Source organism: Schistocerca piceifrons, chromosome X, assembly GCF_021461385.2.
Source record: "Schistocerca piceifrons isolate TAMUIC-IGC-003096 chromosome X, iqSchPice1.1, whole genome shotgun sequence".
Classification (NCBI taxonomy): domain Eukaryota; kingdom Metazoa; phylum Arthropoda; class Insecta; order Orthoptera; family Acrididae; genus Schistocerca; species Schistocerca piceifrons.
Window position 1 is genome coordinate 979,462,312 of NC_060149.1, and position 20,591 is coordinate 979,482,902.

The following is a 20,591-nucleotide window of genomic DNA, read 5'->3' on the forward strand; positions in this document are numbered from 1 at the left end:
AGCATCGGAATCTATAACTAGTGTCACAGGAATGGTTCAAAGCATAGTAAGAAGAGTCAGTCTTCTTGTACTTAAGTCGACATTGTGCCTTTTGTATTTAAATCCGATTCAATTTCTGTGTTTCATCGTCAATAAGGAGGTCCAAGGGATACAGTAAACCTGAGGTGAAGCATCGGAATCTATAACTAGTGTCGCAGGAATGGTTCAAAGCATAGTCAGTAAGAAGAGTCAGTCTTCTTGTACTTAAGTCTGCATTGTGCCTCTTGTATTTAATTCGGACGCAATTTCTGTGTTTCATCGTCAATACGAATGTCCAAGGGATACAGTAAACCTCAAGTGAAGCATCGGAATCTATAACTAGTGTCACAGGAATGGTTCAAATCATAGTCAGTAGGAAGAGTCGGTCTTCATGTACTTAAGTCGGCATTGTGCCTTTTGTATTTAATTCCGATGCAATTTCTATGTTTCATCGTCAATAAGAAGGTCCAAGGGATACAGTAAACATGAAGTAATGCATCGGAATCTATAACTAGTGTCACAGGAATGGTTCAAACATAGACAGTAGGAAGAGGCAGTCTTCTTGTACTTAAGTCGGCATTGTGCCTTTTGTATTTAATTCCGATGCAATTTCTGTGTTTCATCGCCAATAAGAAGGTCCAAGGGATACAGTAAACCTGAAGTGAAGCATCGGAAACTATAACTAGGGTCACGCTAATTTTTCAAAACAAAGTCAGTAAGAAGAGTCAGTCTTCTTGTCCTTATGTCGGCATTGTGCCCTTTGTATTTATTTCCGATGCAATTTCTGTGTTTCATCGTCAATAAGAAGGTCCAAGGTATACAGTAAACCCAGAGTGTACCATCGAAATCTATAACTAGTGTCACAGAAATGGTTCAAAGCATAGACAGTAAGAAGAGTCAGTCTTCGTGTACTTAAGTCGGCATTTTGCCTTTTGTATTTAATTCCGATGCAATTTCTGTGTTTCATCGTCAATAAGAAGGACCAAGGGATACAGTAAACCTGAAGTGAATCATCGGAATCTATAACTAGTGTCACAGGAATGGTTCAGAACATAGTCAGTAAGAAGAGTCAGTCTTCTTGTACTTATGTCAGCATTGTGCCTGTTCTATTTAATTCCGATGCAATTTCTGTGATTCATCGTCAATAACAAGGTCAAAGGGATACAGTAAACCTGGAGTGAACCATCGGAATCTATAACTAGAGTCAATGGAATGGTTCAAATCATAGACAGTAAGAAGAGTCAGTCTTCTTGTACTTAAGTCGGCATTGTGCCTTTTGTATTTAATTCCGATGCAATTTCTGTGTTTCATCGTCAAAAAGAAGGTCCAAGGGATACAGTAAAGCTGAAGTGAAGCATCGGAATCTATAACTAGTGCCACAGGAATGGTTCAAAACATAGACAGTAGGAAGAGTCAGTCTTCTTGTACTTAAGTCGGCATTGTGCCTTTTGTATTTAATTCCGATGCAATTTCTGTGTTTCATCGTCAATAAGAAGGTCCAAGGGATACAGTAAACCTGAAGTGAAGCATCGGAATCTACTACTAGTGTCACAGGAATGGTTCAAAACAAAGTCAGTAAGAAGAGTCAGTCTTCTTGTACTTATGTCGGCATTTAGCCTTTTGTATTTAATTCCGATGCAATTTCTTTGTTTCATCGTCAATAACAAGGTCCAAGGGATACAGTAAACCTGGAGTGTAGCATCGGAATCTATAACTAGTGTCACAGGAATGGTTCAAATCGTAGTCAGTAAAAAGAGTCAGTCTTCTTGTACTTAAGTCGGCATTGTGCCTTTTGTATTTAATTCCGAAGCAATTTCTGTGTTTCATCTTCAATAAGAAGGTCCATATGATACAGTAAACCTGAAGTGAAGCATCGGAATCTATTACTAGTGTCACAGGAATGGTTCAATACATAGACAGTAAGAAAAGTCAGTCGTCTTGTACTTAAGTCCCCATTGTGCATTTTCTATTTAATTCCGATGCAATTTCTGTGTTTCATCGTTAGTAAGATGGTCAGAGGGATACAGTAAACCTGAAGTGAAGCATCCGAATCTATAACTAGTGTCAAAGGAATGGTTCAAAACATAGTCAACAAGAAGAGTCAGTCTTCTTGTACTTAAGTCGGCATTGTGCCTTTTTTGTATTTAATTCCGATGCAATTTCTGTGTTTCATCGTCAATAAGAAGGTCAGAGGGATACTGTAAACCTGAAGTGAGCATCGGAATCTATAACTAGTCGCACAGGAATTATTCAAAACATAGTCAGTAAGAAGAGTCAGTCTTTTTATACTTAAGTCAGCATTGTGATTTTTGTGTTTAATTCCGATGCAGTTTCTGTGTTGCATCGTCAATAAGTAGGTTCAAGGGATACAGTAAACCTGAAGTGAAGCATTGGAATCTATAACTAGTGTCACAGGAATCTTTCAAAACATAGACAGTAAGAAGAGTCAGTCATCTTGTACTTAACTCGGCATTGTGCCTTTTCTATTTAATTCCGATGCAATTTCTGTGTTTCATCGTCAATAAGAAGATCAGAGGGGTACAGTAAACCTGAAGTGAAGCATCGCAATAATCTATAACTAGTGTCACAGGAATGGTTCAAAACATAGACAGTAAGAAGAGTCAGTCTTCTTGTACTTAAGCAGGCATTGTGACGTTTCAATTTAATTCCGATTCAATATCTGTGTTTCTCGTCAATAAGAAGGTCAGAGGGATACAGTAAACCTCAAGTGAAGCATCGGAATCTATAACTAGTGTCATAGGAATGGTTCAAAACATAGTCAGTAGGAAGAGTCGGTCTTCATGTACTTAAGTCGGCATTGTGCGTTATGTATTTAATTCCGATGGAATTTCTGTGTTTCATCGTCAATAAGAAGGTCCAACGGATACAGTAATCCTGAAGTGAAGCATCGGAATCTATAACTAGTGTCACAGGAATGGTTCAAAACATAGACAGTAGGAAGAGTCAGTCTTCTTGTACTTAAGTCGGCATTGTGCCTTTTGTATTTAATTCCGATGCAATTTCTGTGTTATATCGTCAATAAGAAGGTCCAAGGGATACAGTAAACATGAAGTGAAGCATCGGAATCTATACCTAGTGTCACAGGAATGGTTCAAATCATAGACAGTAAGAAGAGTCAGCCTTCTTGTACTAAGTCGGCATTGTGCCTTTTGTATTTAATTCCGATGCAAATTCTGTGTTTCATCGTCAGTAAGAAGGTCCAAGGGATACAGTAAACCTCAAGTGAAGCTTCGGAATCTATAACTAGTGTCACAGGAATGGTTCAAAACATAGACAGTAAGAAGAGTCAGTCTTCTTGTACTAAAGACGGCATTGTGCCTTTTGTATTTCATTCCGATGCAATTTCAGTGTATCATCGTCAATAAGAAGGTCAGAGGGATACAGTAAACCAGAAGTGAAGCATCGGAATCTATAGCTAGTGTAACAGGAATGGTTCAAAACGTAGTCAGTAAGAAGAATCAGTCTTCTTGTCCTTACGTCGGCATTGTGGCTTTTGTATTTAATTCTGATGCAATTTCTGTGTTTGATCGTCAATAAGAAGGTCCAAGGGATACAGTAAACCTGAAGTGAAGCATCGGAATCTATAACTAGTGTCACAGGAATGTTTCAAAACATAGACAGTAAGTGGAGTCAGTCTTCTTGTACTTCAGTCGGCATTGTGCCTTTTCTATTTAATTCCGATGCAATTTTTGTGTTTCATCGTCAATAGAAAGGTCCAAGGGATACAGTATACCTGGAGTGAAGCATCGGAATCTATAACTAGTGTCAATGGAATGGTTCAAAACATAGACAGTATGAAGAGTCAGCCTTCTTGTACTTAAGTCGGCATAGTGCCTTTTGTATTTAATTCCGATGCATTATCTGTGTTTTATCGTCAATAAGAAGGTCAGAGGGATATAGTAAACCTGAAGTGAAGCATCGGAATCTATAGCTAGTGTCACAGGAATGGTTCAAAACATAGTCAGTAAGAAGAGTCAATCTTCTTGTCCTTAAGTAGGCATTGTGCCTTTTTTATTTAATTCCGATGCAATTTCTGTGTTTCATCGTCAATAAGAAGGTCTAAGTAATACAGTAAACTTGGAGTCAAGCATCGGAATCTATAACTAGTGTCACAGGAATGGTTCAAAACATAGACAGTAAGAGGAGTCAGTCTTCTTGTACTTAAGTCGGCATTGTGCCTTTTGTATTTAATTCCGACGCAATATCTGTGTTTCATCGTCAATAAGAAGGTCCAAGGGATACAGTAAAACTGAAGTCATGCATCGGAATCTATAACTAGTGCCACAGGAATGGTTCAAAACATAGACAGTAAGAAAAGTCAGTCTTCTTGTACTTAAGCAGGCATTGTGACGTTTCAATTTAATTCCGATTCAATATCTGTGTTTCTCGTCAATAAGAAGGTCAGAGGGATACAGTAAACCTCAAGTGAAGCATCGGAATCTATAACTAGTGTCATAGGAATGGTTCAAAACATAGTCAGTAGGAAGAGTCGGTCTTCATGTACTTAAGTCGGCATTGCGCGTTATGTATTTAATTCCGATGGAATTTCTGTGTTTCATCGTCAATAAGAAGGTCCAACGGATACAGTAATCCTGAAGTGAAGCATCGGAATCTATAACTAGTGTCACAGGAATGGTTCAAAACATAGACAGTAGGAAGAGTCAGTCTTCTTGTACTTAAGTCGGCATTGTACCTTTTCTATTTAGTTCCGATGCAATTTCTGTGTTTCATCGTCAATAACAAGGTCCAAGGGATACAGTAAACCTGGAATGATGCATTGGAATCTACAACTAGTGTCATAGGAATGGTTCAAAACATAGACAGTAAGATGGGTCAGTCTTCTTGTACTTAAGTCGGTATTGTGCGCTTTGTATTTAATTCCGATGCAATTTCTGTGTTTCATCGTCAATAAGAAGGTCCAAGGGATACAGTAAACCTGAAGTGAAGCATCGGAATCGATAACTAGTGTCACAGGAATGGTTCAAACATAGACAGTAAGAAGAGTCAGTCTTCTTGTACTTAAGTCGGCATTGTGCCTTTTCTATTTAATTCCGATGCAATTTCTGTGTTATATCGTCAATAAGAAGGTCCAAGGGATACAGTAAACATGAAGTGAAGCATCGGAATCTATACCTAGTGTCACAGGAATGGTTCAAATCATAGACAGTAAGAAGAGTCAGCCTTCTTGTACTAAGTCGGCATTGTGCCTTTTGTATTTAATTCCGATGCAAATTCTGTGTTTCATCGTCAGTAAGAAGGTCCAAGGGATACAGTAAACCTCAAGTGAAGCTTCGGAATCTATAACTAGTGTCACAGGAATGGTTCAAAACATAGACAGTAGGAAGAGTCAGTCTTCTTGTACTTGAGTCGGCATTGTGCCTTTTGTATTGAATTCCGATGCAATTTCTGTGTTTCATCGTCAATAAGAAGGTCCAAGGGATACAGTAAACCTGAAGTGAAGCATCGGAATCAATAACTAGTGTCACAGGAATGGTTCAAGTCATAGACAGTAAGAAGAGTCAGTCTTCTTGTACTTAAGTCGGCATTGTGCCTTTACTATTTAATTCCGATGCAATTTCTGTGTTTCATCGTCAATAAGAAGGTCCAAGGGATACAGTAAACCTGAAGTGAAGCATCGGAATCTATAACTAGTGTCACAGGAATGGTTCAAAACATAGTCAGTAAGAAGAGTCAGCCTTCTTGTACTAAGTCGACATTGTGCCTTTTGTATTTAATTCCGATGCAATTTCTGTGTTTCATCGTCAACAAGAAGGCCCAAGGGATACAGAAAACCTGGAGTGAAGTATCAGAAACTATAACTAGTGTCACAGGAATGATTCAAACATAGACAGAAGGAAGAGTCAGTCTTTTTGTACTTAAGTCGGCGTTGTGCCTTTTGTATTTAATTCCGATGCAATTTCTGTGTTTCATCGTCAATAAGAATGTCAGAGGGATACACAAAACCTGAAGTGAAGCATCGGAATCCTAAACTAGTGTCACAGGAATGATTCAAAACATAGACAGTAGGAAGAATCAGTCTACTTGTACATAAGTCGGCATTGTGCCTTTTGTATTTAATTCCGACGCAATTTCTGTCTTTCATCGTCAATAAGAAGGTCCACGGTATACAGTAAACCTGAAGTGAAGCATCGGAATCTATAACTAGTGTCACAGGAATGGATTAACATAGACAGTAGGAAGAGTCAGTCTTCTTGTACTTAAGTCGGCATTGTGCCTTTTGTATTTAATACCGATGCAATTTCTGTGTTTCATCGTCAATGAGAAGGTCCAAGGGATACAGTAAGCGTGGAGTGTAGCATCGGAATCTATAACTTGTGTCACAGGAATGGTTCAAAACATAGACAGTAAGAAGAGTCAGTCTTCGTGTACTTTAGTCGGCATTGTGCCTTTTGTATTTAATTCCGATGCAATTTCTGTTATTCATCGTCAATAGGAAGGTCAGAGGGAAACAATAAACCTGAAGTGAAGCATCGGAATCTATAACTAGTGTCACAGGAATGGTTCAAAACATAGACAGTAAGAAGAGTCAGTCTTCTTGTACTAAAGACGGCATTGTGCCTTTTGTATTTCATTCCGATGCAATTTCAGTGTATCATCGTCAGTAAGAAGGTCAGAGGGATACAGTAAACCAGAAGTGAAGCATCGGAATCTATAGCTAGTGTAACAGGAATGGTTCAAAACGTAGTCAGTAAGAAGAATCAGTCTTCTTGTCCTTAAGTCGGCATTGTGGCTTTTGTATTTAATTCTGATGCAATTTCTGTGTTTGATCGTCAATACGAAGGTCCAAGGGATACAGTAAACCTGAAGTGAAGCATCGGAATCTATAACTAGTGTCACAGGAATGGTTCAAAACATAGACAGTAAGTGGAGTCAGTCTTCTTGTACTTCAGTCGGCATTGTGCCTTTTCTATTTAATTCCGATGCAATTTTTGTGTTTCATCGTCAATAGAAAGGTCCAAGGGATACAGTAAACCTGGAGTGAAGCATCGGAATCTATAACTAGTGTCAATGGAATGGTTCAAAACATAGACAGTATGAAGAGTCAGCCTTCTTGTACTTAAGTCGGCATAGTGCCTTTTGTATTTAATTCCGATGCATTATCTGTGTTTTATCGTCAATAAGAAGGTCAGAGGGATATAGTAAACCTGAAGTGAAGCATCGGAATCTATAGCTAGTGTCACAGGAATGGTTCAAAACATAGTCAGTAAGAAGAGTCAATCTTCTTGTCCTTAAGTAGGCATTGTGCCTTTTTTATTTAATTCCGATGCAATTTCTGTGTTTCATCGTCAATAAGAAGGTCCAAGGGATACAGTAAACCTGAAGTGAAGCATCGGAATCTATAACTAGTGTCACAGGAATGGTTCAAGGCATAGACAGTAAGAAGAGTCAGTCTTCTTGTACTTAAGTCGGCATTGTGCCTTTTCTATTTAATTCCGATGCAATTTCTGTGTTTCATCGTCAATAAGAAGGTCCAAGGGATACAGTAAACCTGAAGTGAAGCATCGGAATCTATAACTAGTGTCACAGGAATGGTTCAAACATAGTCAGTAAGAAGAGTCAGCCTTCTTGTACTAAGTCGACATTGTGCCTTTTGTATTTAATTCCGATGCAATTTCTGTGTTTCATCGTCAACAAGAAGGCCCAAGGGATACAGAAAACCTGTAGTGAAGTATCAGAAACTATAACTAGTGTCACAGGAATGGTTCAAACATAGACAGAAGGAAGAGTCAGTCTTTTTGTACTTAAGTCGGCGTTGTGCCTTTTGTATTTAATTCCGATGCAATTTCTGTGTTTCATCGTCAATAAGAATGTCAGAGGGATACACAAAACCTGAAGTGAAGCATCGGAATCCTAAATTAGTGTCACAGGAATGATTCAAAACATAGACAGTAGGAAGAATCAGTCTACTTGTACATAAGTCGTCATTGTGCCTTTTGTATTTAATTCCGACGCAATTTCTGTCTTTCATCGTCAATAAGAAGGTCCACGGTATACAGTAAACCTGAAGTGAAGCATCGGAATCTATAACTAGTGTCACAGGAATGGTTCAAAACATAGACAGGAAGAGGAGTCAGTCTTCGTGTACGTAAGTCGGCATTTTGCATTTTGTATTTAACTCCGATTCAATTTCTGTGTTTCATCGTCAATAAGGAGGTCCAAGGGATACAGTAAACCTGAAGTGAAGCATCGGAATCTATAACTAGTGTCACAGGAATGGTTCAAAGCATAGTAAGAAGAGTCAGTCTTCTTGTACTTAAGTCGACATTGTGCCTTTTGTATTTAAATCCGATTCAATTTCTGTGTTTCATCGTCAATAAGGAGGTCCAAGGGATACAGTAAACCTGAGGTGAAGCATCGGAATCTATAACTAGTGTCGCAGGAATGGTTCAAAGCATAGTCAGTAAGAAGAGTCAGTCTTCTTGTACTTAAGTCTGCATTGTGCCTCTTGTATTTAATTCCGACGCAATTTCTGTGTTTCATCGTCAATACGAATGTCCAAGGGATACAGTAAACCTCAAGTGAAGCATCGGAATCTATAACTAGTGTCACAGGAATGGTTCAAATCATAGTCAGTAGGAAGAGTCGGTCTTCATGTACTTAAGTCGGCATTGTGCCTTTTGTATTTAATTCCGATGCAATTTCTATGTTTCATCGTCAATAAGAAGGTCCAAGGGATACAGTAAACATGAAGTAAAGCATCGGAATCTATAACTAGTGTCACAGGAATGGTTCAAACATAGACAGTAGGAAGAGGCAGTCTTCTTGTACTTAAGTCGGCATTGTGAATTTTGTATTTAATTCCGATGCAATTTCTGTGTTTCATCGCCAATAAGAAGGTCCAAGGGATACAGTAAACCTGAAGTGAAGCATCGGAAACTATAACTAGGGTCACGCTAATTTTTCAAAACAAAGTCAGTAAGAAGAGTCAGTCTTCTTGTCCTTATGTCGGCATTGTGCCCTTTGTATTTATTTCCGATGCAATTTCTGTGTTTCATCGTCAATAAGAAGGTCCAAGGTATACAGTAAACCCAGAGTGTACCATCGAAATCTATAACTAGTGTCACAGAAATGGTTCAAAGCATAGACAGTAAGAAGAGTCAGTCTTCGTGTACTTAAGTCGGCATTTTGCCTTTTGTATTTAATTCCGATGCAATTTCTGTGTTTCATCGTCAATAAGAAGGACCAAGGGATACAGTAAACCTGAAGTGAATCATCGGAATCTATAACTAGTGTCACAGGAATGGTTCACAACATAGTCAGTAAGAAGAGTCAGTCTTCTTGTACTTATGTCAGCATTGTGCCTGTTCTATTTAATTCCGATGCAATTTCTGTGATTCATCGTCAATAACAAGGTCAAAGGGATACAGTAAACCTGGAATGAACCATCGGAATCTATAACTAGAGTCAATGGAATAGTTCAAATCATAAACAGTAAGAAGAGTCAGTCTTCTTGTACTTAAGTCGGCATTGTGCCTTTTGTATTTAATTCCGATGCAATTTCTGTGTTTCATCGTCAAAAAGAAGGTCCAAGGGATACAGTAAAGCTGAAGTGAAGCATCGGAATCTATAACTAGTGCCACAGGAATGGTTCAAAACATAGACAGTAGGAAGAGTCAGTCTTCTTGTACTTAAGTCGGCATTGTGCATTTTGTATTTAATTCCGATGCAATTTCTGTGTTTCATCGTCAATAAGAAGGTCCAAGGGATTCAGTAAACCTGAAGTGAAGCATCGGAATCTACTACTAGTGTCACAGGAATGGTTCAAAACAAAGTCAGTAAGAAGAGTCAGTCTTCTTGTACTTATGTCGGCATTGTGCCTTTTGTATTTAATTCCGATGCAATTTCTTTGTTTCATCGTCAATAACAAGGTCCAAGGGATACAGTAAACCTGGAGTGTAGCATCGGAATCTATAACTAGTGTCACAGGAATGGTTCAAATCGTAGTCAGTAAAAAGAGTCAGTCTTCTTGTACTTAAGTCGGCATTGTGCCTTTTGTATTTAATTCCGAAGCAATTTCTGTGTTTCATCTTCAATAAGAAGGTCCATGGGATACAGTAAACCTGAAGTGAAGCATCGGAATCTATTACTAGTGTCACAGGAATGGTTCAATACATAGACAGTAAGAAAAGTCAGTCGTCTTGTACTTAAGTCCCCATTGTGCATTTTCTATTTAATTCCGATGCAATTTCTGTGTTTCATCGTTAGTAAGATGGTCAGAGGGATACAGTAAACCTGAAGTGAAGCATCCGAATCTATAACTAGTGTCAAAGGAATGGTTCGAAACATAGTCAAAAAGAAGAGTCAGTCTTCTTGTACTTAAGTCGGCATTGTGCCTTTTTTGTATTTAATTCCGATGCAATTTCTGTGTTTCATCGTCAATAAGAAGGTCAGAGGGATACTGTATACCTGAAGTGAGCATCGGAATCTATAACTAGTCGCACAGGAATTATTCAAAACATAGTCAGTAAGAAGAGTCAGTCTTTTTATACTTAAGTCAGCATTGTGATTTTTGTGTTTAATTCCGATTGCATCGTCAATAAGAAGGTTCAAGGGATACAGTAAACCTGAAGTGAAGCATTGGAATCTGTAACTAGTGTCACAGGAATCTTTCAAAACATAGACAGTAAGAAGAGTCAGTCATCTTGTACTTAACTCGGCATTGTGCCTTTTCTATTTAATTCCGATGCAATTTCTGTGTTTCATCGTCAATAAGAAGATCAGAGGGGTACAGTAAACCTGAAGTGAAGCATCGCAATAATCTATAACTAGTGTCACAGGAATGGTTCAAAACATAGACAGTAAGAAGAGTCAGTCTTCTTGTACTTAAGCAGGCATTGTGACGTTTCAATTTAATTCCGATTCAATATCTGTGTTTCTCGTCAATAAGAAGGTCAGAGGGATACAGTAAACCTCAAGTGAAGCTTCGGAATCTATAACTAGTGTCACAGGAATGGTTCAAAACATAGACAGTAGGAAGAGTCAGTCTTCTTGTACTTGAGTCGGCATTGTGCCTTTTGTATTGAATTCCGATGCAATTTCTGTGTTTCATCGTCAATAAGAAGGTCCAAGGGATACAGTAAACCTGAAGTGAGGCATCGGAATCTATAACTAGTGTCACAGGAATGGTTCAAGACATAGACAGTAAGAAGAGTCAGTCTTCTTGTACTTAAGTCGGCATTGTGCCTTTTCTATTTAATTCCGATGCAATTTCTGTGTTTCATCGTCAATAAGGAGGTCCAAGGGATACAGTAAACCTGGAGTGATGCATTGGAATCTACAACTAGTGTCATAGGAATGGTTCAAAACATAGACAGTAAGATGGGTCAGTCTTCTTGTACTTAAGTCGGTATTGTGCGCTTTGTATTTAATTCCGATGCAATTTCTGTGTTTCATCGTCAATAAGAAGGTCCAAGGGATACAGTAAACCTGAAGTGAAGCATCGGAATCTATAATTAGTGTCACAGGAATGGTTCAAACATAGACAGTAAGAAGAGTCAGTCTTCTTGTACTTAAGTCGGCATTGTGCCTTTTCTATTTAATTCCGATGCAATTTCTGTGTTATATCGTCAATAAGAAGGTCCAAGGGATACAGTAAACATGAAGTGAAGCATCGGAATCTATAACTAGTGTCACAGGAATGGTTCAAATCATAGACAGTAAGAAGAGTCAGCCTTCTTGTACTAAGTCGGCATTGTGCCTTTTGTATTTAATTCCGATGCAAATTCTGTGTTTCATCGTCAGTAAGAAGGTCCAAGGGATACAGTAAACCTCAAGTGAAGCTTCGGAATCTATAACTAGTGTCACAGGAATGGTTCAAAACATAGACAGTAGGAAGAGTCAGTCTTCTTGTACTTGAGTCGGCATTGTGCCTTTTGTATTGAATTCCGATGCAATTTCTGTGTTTCATCGTCAATAAGAAGGTCCAAGGGATACAGTAAACCTGAAGTGAGGCATCGGAATCTATAACTAGTGTCACAGGAATGGTTCAAGACATAGACAGTAAGAAGAGTCAGTCTTCTTGTACTTAAGTCGGCATTGTGCCTTTTCTATTTAATTCCGATGCAATTTCTGTGTTTCATCGTCAATAAGAAGGTCCAAGGGATACAGTAAACCTGAAGTGAAGCATCGGAATCTATAACTAGTGTCACAGGAATGGTTCAAAACATAGTCAGTAAGAAGAGTCAGCCTTCTTGTACTAAGTCGACATTGTGCCTTTTGTATTTAATTCCGATGCAATTTCTGTGTTTCATCGTCAACAAGAAGGCCCAAGGGATACAGAAAACCTGGAGTGAAGTATCAGAAACTATAACTAGTGTCACAGGAATGGTTCAAACATAGACAGAAGGAAGAGTCAGTCTTTTTGTACTTAAGTCGGCGTTGTGCCTTTTGTATTTAATTCCAATGCAATTTCTGTGTTTCATCGTCAATAAGAATGTCAGAGGGATACACTAAACCTGAAGTGAAGCATCGGAATCCTAAACTAGTGTCACAGGAATGATTCAAAACATAGACAGTAGGAAGAATCAGTCTACTTGTACATAAGTCGGCATTGTGCCCTTTGTATTTAATTCCGATGCAATATCTGTCTTTCATCGTCAATAAGAAGGTCCACGGTATACAGTAAACCTGAAGTGAAGCATCGGAATCTATAACTAGTGTCACAGGAATGGTTCAAAACATAGACAGGAAGAGGAGTCAGTCTTCGTGTACGTAAGTCGGCATTTTGCATTTTGTATTTAACTCCGATTCAATTTCTGTGTTTCATCGTCAATAAGGAGGTCCAAGGGATACAGTAAACCTGAAGTGAAGCATCGGAATCTATAACTAGTGTCACAGGAATGGTTCAAAGCATAGTAAGAAGAGTCAGTCTTCTTGTACTTAAGTCGACATTGTGCCTTTTGTATTTAAATCCGATTCAATTTCTGTGTTTCATCGTCAATAAGGAGGTCCAAGGGATACAGTAAACCTGAGGTGAAGCATCGGAATCTATAACTAGTGTCGCAGGAATGGTTCAAAGCATAGTCAGTAAGAAGAATCAGTCTTCTTGTACTTAAGTCTGCATTGTGCCTCTTGTATTTAATTCCGATGCAATTTCTGTGTTTCATCGTCAATACGAATGTCCAAGGGATACAGTAAACCTCAAGTGAAGCATCGGAATCTATAACTAGTGTCACAGGAATGGTTCAAATCATAGTCAGTAGGAAGAGTCGGTCTTCATGTACTTAAGTCGGCATTGTGCCTTTTGTATTTAATTCCGATGCAATTTCTATGTTTCATCGTCAATAAGAAGGTCCAAGGGATACAGTAAACATGAACTAAAGCATCGGAATCTATAACTAGTGTCACAGGAATGGTTCAAACATAGACAGTAGGAAGAGGCAGTCTTCTTGTACTTAAGTCGGCATTGTGCCTTTTGTATTTAATTCCGATGCAATTTCTGTGTTTCATCGCCAATAAGAAGGTCCAAGGGATACAGTAAACCTGAAGTGAAGCATCGGAAACTATAACTAGGGTCACGCTAATTTTTCAAAACAAAGTCAGTAAGAAGAGTCAGTCTTCTTGTCCTTATGTCGGCATTGTGCCCTTTGTATTTAATTCCGATGCAATTTCTGTGTTTCATCGTCAATAAGAGGGTCCAAGGTTTACAGTAAACCCAGAGTGTACCATCGAAATCTATAACTAGTGTCACAGAAATGGTTCAAAGCATAGACAGTAAGAAGAGTCAGTCTTCGTGTACTTAAGTCGGCATTTTGCCTTTTGTATTTAATTCCGATGCAATTTCTGTGTTTCATCGTCAATAAGAAGGACCAAGGGATACAGTAAACCTGAAGTGAATCATCGGAATCTATAACTAGTGTCACAGGAATGGTTCAGAACATAGTCAGTAAGAAGAGTCAGTCTTCTTGTACTTATGTCAGCATTGTGCCTGTTCTATTTAATTCCGATGCAATTTCTGTGATTCATCGTCAATAACAAGGTCAAAGGGATACAGTAAACCTGGAGTGAACCATCGGAATCTATAACTAGAGTCAATGGAATGGTTCAAATCATAGACAGTAAGAAGAGTCAGTCTTCTTGTACTTAAGTCGGCATTGTGCCTTTTGTATTTAATTCCGATGCAATTTCTGTGTTTCATCGTCAAAAAGAAGGTCCAAGGGATACAGTAAAGCTGAAGTGAAGCATCGGAATCTATAACTAGTGCCACAGGAATGGTTCAAAACATAGACAGTAGGAAGAGTCAGTCTTCTTGTACTTAAGTCGGCATTGTGCCTTTTGTATTTAATTCCGATGCAATTTCTGTGTTTCATCGTCAATAAGAAGGTCCAAGGGATACAGTAAACCTGAAGTGAAGCATCGGAATCTACTACTAGTGTCACAGGAATGGTTCAAAACAAAGTCAGTAAGAAGAGTCAGTCTTCTTGTACTTATGTCAGCATTGTGCCTGTTCTATTTAATTCCGATGCAATTTCTGTGATTCATCGTCAATAACAAGGTCAAAGGGATACAGTAAACCTGGAGTGAACCATCGGAATCTATAACTAGAGTCAATGGAATGGTTCAAATCATAGACAGTAAGAAGAGTCAGTCTTCTTGTACTTAAGTCGGCATTGTGCCTTTTGTATTTAATTCCGATGCAATTTCTGTGTTTCATCGTCAAAAAGAAGGTCCAAGGGATACAGTAAAGCTGAAGTGAAGCATCGGAATCTATAACTAGTGCCACAGGAATGGTTCAAAACATAGACAGTAGGAAGAGTCAGTCTTCTTGTACTTAAGTCGGCATTGTGCCTTTTGTATTTAATTCCGATGCAATTTCTGTGTTTCATCGTCAATAAGAAGGTCCAAGGGATACAGTAAACCTGAAGTGAAGCATCGGAATCTACTACTAGTGTCACAGGAATGGTTCAAAACAAAGTCAGTAAGAAGAGTCAGTTTTCTTGTCCTTATGTCGTCATTGTGCCTTTTGTATTTAATTCCGATGCAATTTCTGTGTTTCATCGTCAATAAGAAGGACCAAGGGATACAGTAAACCTGAAGTGAATCATCGGAATCTATAACTAGTGTCACAGGAATGGTTCAGAACATAGTCAGTAAGAAGAGTCAGTCTTCTTGTACTTATGTCAGCATTGTGCCTGTTCTATTTAATTCCGATGCAATTTCTGTGATTCATCGTCAATAACAAGGTCAAAGGGATACAGTAAACCTGGAGTGAACCATCGGAATCTATAACTAGAGTCAATGGAATGGTTCAAATCATAGACAGTAAGAAGAGTCAGTCTTCTTGTACTTAAGTCGGCATTGTGCCTTTTGTATTTAATTCCGATGCAATTTCTGTGTTTCATCGTCAAAAAGAAGGTCCAAGGGATACAGTAAAGCTGAAGTGAAGCATCGGAATCTATAACTAGTGTCACAGGAATGGTTCAATACATAGACAGTAAGAAAAGTCAGTCGTCTTGTACTTAAGTCCCCATTGTGCATTTTCTATTTAATTCCGAAGCAATTTCTGTGTTTCATCGTTAGTAAGATGGTCAGAGGGATACAGTAAACCTGAAGTGAAGCATCCGAATCTATAACTAGTGTCAAAGGAATGGTTCAAAACATAGTCAAAAAGAAGAGTCAGTCTTCTTGTACTTAAGTCGGCATTGTGCCTTTTTTGTATTTAATTCCGATGCAATTTCTGTGTTTCATCGTCAATAAGAAGGTCAGAGGGATACTGTAAACCTGAAGTGAGCATCGGAATCTATAACTAGTCGCACAGGAATTATTCAAAACATAGTCAGTAAGAAGAGTCAGTCTTTTTATACTTAAGTCAGCATTGTGATTTTTGTGTTTAATTCCGATGCAGTTTCTGTGTTGCATCGTCAATAAGAAGGTTCAAGGGATACAGTAAACCTGAAGTGAAGCATTGGAATCTATAACAAGTGTCACAGGAATCTTTCAAAACATAGACAGTAAGAAGAGTCAGTCATCTTGTACTTAACTTGGCATTGTGCCTTTTCTATTTAATTCCGATGCAATTTCTGTGTTTCATCGTCAATAAGAAGATCAGAGGGGTACAGTAAACCTGAAGTGAAGCATCGCAATAATCTATAACTAGTGTCACAGGAATGGTTCTAAACATTGTCAGTAGGAAGAGACGGTCTACATGCACTTAAGTCGGCATTGGGCCTTTTATATTTAATTCCGATGCAATTTCTGTGTTTCATCGTCAATAAGAAGGTCCAAGGGATACAGTAAACCTGAAGTGAAGCATCGGAATCTATAACTAATGTCACAGGAATGGTTCAAAACATAGACAGTAAGATATGTCAGTCACCTTGTACTTAAGTCGGCATTGTGCATTTTCTATTTAATTCCGATACAATTTATGTGTTTCATCGTCAATAAGAAGGTCAGAGGGATACAGTAAACCAGAAGTGAAGCATCCGAATCTAAGCCTAGTGTCACAGGAATGGTTCAAAACATAGTCAGTAAAAAGAGTCAGTCTTCTTGTATTTAAGTCAGCATTGTGCCTTTTGTATTTAATTCCGAAGCAATTTCTGTGTTTCATCGTCAATAAGAAGGTCCAAGGGATACAGTAAACCAGAAATGAAGCATCGTAATCTATAACTAGTGTCACAGGAATGGTTCAAAAACGTAGACAGTAGGAAGAGTCAGTCTTCTTGTACTTAAGTCGGCATTGTGCCTTTTGTATTTAATTCCGATGCAATTTCTGTGTTTCATCGTCAATACGAAGGTCAGAGGGATACAGTAAACCTGAAGTGAAGCTTCGGAATCCTAAACTAGTGTCACAGGAATTATTCAAAACATAGACAGTAGGAAGAATCAGTCTACTTGTACATAAGTCGGCATTGTGCCTTTTGTATTTAATTCCGATGCAATTTCTGTGTTTCATCGTCAATGAGAAAGTCCACGGTAAACAGTAAACCTGAAGTGAAGCATCGGAATCTATAACTAGTGTCACAGGAACGGTTCAAAACATAGACAGGAAGAAGAGTCAGTCTTCGTGAACTTAAGTCGGCATTTTGCCTTTTGTATTTCACTCCGAATCAATTTCTGTGTTTCATCGTCAATAAGAAGGTCCAAGGGATACAGTAAACCGGAAGTGAAGCATCGGAATCTATAACTAGTGTCACAGGAATGGTTCAAAGCATAGTAAGAAGAGTCAGTCTTCTTGTACTTAAGTCTGCACTGTGCCTTTTGTAATTAATTCCGATGCAATTTCTGTGTTTCATCGTCAATGAAAAGGTCCAAGGGAAACAGTAAACCTGAAGTGAAGCATCGGAATCCAAAACTAGTGTCACAGGAATGGTTCAAACCATAGACAGTAGGCAGAGTCAGTCTTCTTGTACTTAAGTCGGCATTGTGCCTTTTGTATTTACTTCCGATGCAATTTCTGTGTTTCATCGTCAATAAGAAGGTCCAAGGGATACAGTAAACCTGAGGTGAAGCATCGGAATCTATAACTAGTGTCACAGGAATGGTTCAAAGCATAGTCAGTAAGAAGAGTCAGTCTTCTTGTACTTAAGTCTGCATTGTGCCTCTTGTATTTAATTCCGATGCAATTTCTGTGTTTCATCGGCAATAAGAATGTCCAAGGGATACAGTAAACCTCAAGTGAAGCATCAGAATCTATAACTAGTGTCACAGGAATGGTTCAAATCATAGTCAGTAGGATGAGTCGGTCTTCATGTACTTAAGTCGGCATTGTGCCTTTTGTATTTAATTCCGATGCAATTTCTATGTTTCATCGTCAATAAGAAGGTCCAAGGGATACAGTAAACATGAAGTAAAGCATGGGAATCTATAACTAGTGTCACAGGAATGGTTCAAACATAGACAGTAGGAAGAGTCTGTCTTCGTGTACTTAAGTCGGCATTGTGCCTTTTGTATTTAATTCCGATGCAATTTCTGTGTTTCATCGTCAATAAGAAGGACCAATAGATACAGTAAACCTGAAGTGAATCATCGGAATCTATAACTAGTGTCACATGAATTTTTCAGAACATAGTCAGTAAGAAGAGTCAGTCTTCTTGTACTTATGTCAGCATTGTGCCTTTTCTATTTAATTCCGATGCAATTTCTGTGATTCATCGTCAATAACAAGGTCAAAGGGATACAGTAAACCTGGAGTGAACCATCGGAATCTATAACTAGAGTCAATGGAATGGTTCAAATCATAGACAGAAAGAAGAGTCAGTCTTCTTGTACATAAGTCGGCATTGTGCCTTTTGTATTTAATTCCGATGCAATTTCTGTGTTTCATCGTCAAAAAGAAGGTCCAAGGGATACAGTAAACCTGAAGTGAAGCATCGGAATCTACTACTAGTGTCACAGGAATGGTTCAAAACAAAGTCAGTCAGAAGAGTCAGTCTTCTTGTCCTTATGTCGGCATTGTGCCTTTTGTATTTAATTCCGATGCAATTTCTGTGTTTCATCGTCAATAACAAGGTCCAAGGGATACAGTAAACCTGGAGTGTAGCATCGGAATCTAAAACTAGTGTCACAGGAATGGTTCAAATCATAGTCAGTAAAAAGAGTCAGTCTTCTTGTACTTAAGTCGGCATTGTGCCTTTTGAATTTAATTCCGAAGCAATTTCTGTGTTTCATCTTCAATAAGAAGGTCCAAGGGATACAGTTAACCTGAAGTGAAGCATCGGAATCTATTACTAGTGTCACAGGAATGGTTCAATACATAGACAGTAAGAAGAGTCAGTCTTCTTGTACATAAGTCGGCATTGTGCCTTTTGTATTTAATTCCGATGCAATTATTGTGTTTCATCGTCAAAAAGAAGGTCCAAGGGATACAGTAAACCTGAAGTGAAGCATCGGAATCTATAACTAGTGCCACAGGAATGGTTCAAAACATAGACAGTAGGAAGAGTCAGTCATCATGTACTTAACTCGGCTTTGTGCCTTTTCTATTTAATTCCGATGCAATTTCTGTGTTTCATCGTCAATAAGAAGATCAGAGGGGTACAGTGAACCTGAAGTGAAGCATCGGAATCCATAACTAGTGTCACAGGAATGGTACAAAACATTGACAGTAGGAAGAGTCAGTCTTCTTGTACTTAAGTCTGCATAGTGCCTTTTGTATTTAATTCCGATGCAATTTCTGTGTTTCATCGTCAATAAGAAGGTCCAAGGGATACAGTAAACACGAAGTGAAGCATCGGAAGCTATAACTAGGGTCACAGGAATGGTTCAAAACATAGACAGTAGGAAGAGACGGTCTACATGCACTTAAGTCGGCATTGGGCCTTTTATATTTAATTCCGTTGCAATTTCTGTGTTTCATCGTCAATAAGAAGGTCCAAGGGTTACAGTAAACCTCAAGTGAAGCATCGGAATCTATAACTAATGTCACAGGAATGGTTCAAAACATAGACAGTAAGATATGTCAGTCACCTTGTACTTAAGTCGGCATTGTGCATTTTCTATTTAATTCCGATACAATTTATGTGTTTCATCGTCAATAAGAAGGTCAGAGGGATACAGTAAACCTGAAGTGAAGCATCCGAATCTATAACTAGTGTCACAGGAATGGTTCAAAACATAGTCAGTAAAAAGAGTCAGTCTTCTTGTACTTATGTCAGCATTGTGCCTTTTGTATTTAATTCCGATGCAATTTCTGTGTTTCATCGTCAATAAGAAGGTCAGAGGGATACAGTAAACTTGATGTGAGCATCGGAATCTATAAATAGTGTCACAGGAATGGTTCAAAACTTAGTCAGTAAGAAGAGTCAGTCTTCTTGTACTTAAGTCGGCATTGTGCCCTTTGTGTTTAATTCCGATTAAATTTCTGCGTTTCGTCGTCAATAAGAAGGTCCAAGGGATACAGTAAACCTGAAGTTAAGCATCGGAATCTATAATTAGTGTCACAGGAATGGTTCAAAAGATAGACAGTAAGAAGAGTCAGTCTTCTTGTACTTAAGTCGCCATTGTGCCTTTTGTATTTAATTCCGATGCAATTTCTGTGTTTCATCGTCAATAAGAAGGTCCAAGGGATACAGTAAACCTGAAGTGAAGAATCGGAATCTATAACTAATGTCACAGGAATGGTTCAAAGCATAGACAGTAAGATATGTCAGTCGCCTTGTACTTAAGTCGGCATTGTGCATTCTCTATTTCATTCCGATGCAATTTATGTGTTTCATCGTCAATAAGAAGTTCAGAGGGATACAGTAAACCTGAAGTGAAGCATCGGAATCTATAACTAGTGTCACAGGAATGGTTCAGAACATAGTCAGTAAGAAGAGACAGTCTACTTGTACTTATGTCAGCATTGTGCCTTTTCTATTTAATTCCGATGCAATTTCTGTGTTTCATCGTCAATAACAAGGTCCAAGGGATACAGTAAACCTGAAGTGAAGCATCGGAATCTATAACTAGTGCCACAGGAATGGTTCAAAACATAGACAGTAGGAAGAGTCAGTCTTCTTGTACTTAAGTCGGCATTGTGCCTTTTGTATTTAATGCCGATGCAATTTCTGTGTTTCATCGTAAATAAGAAAGTCCAAGGGATACAGTAA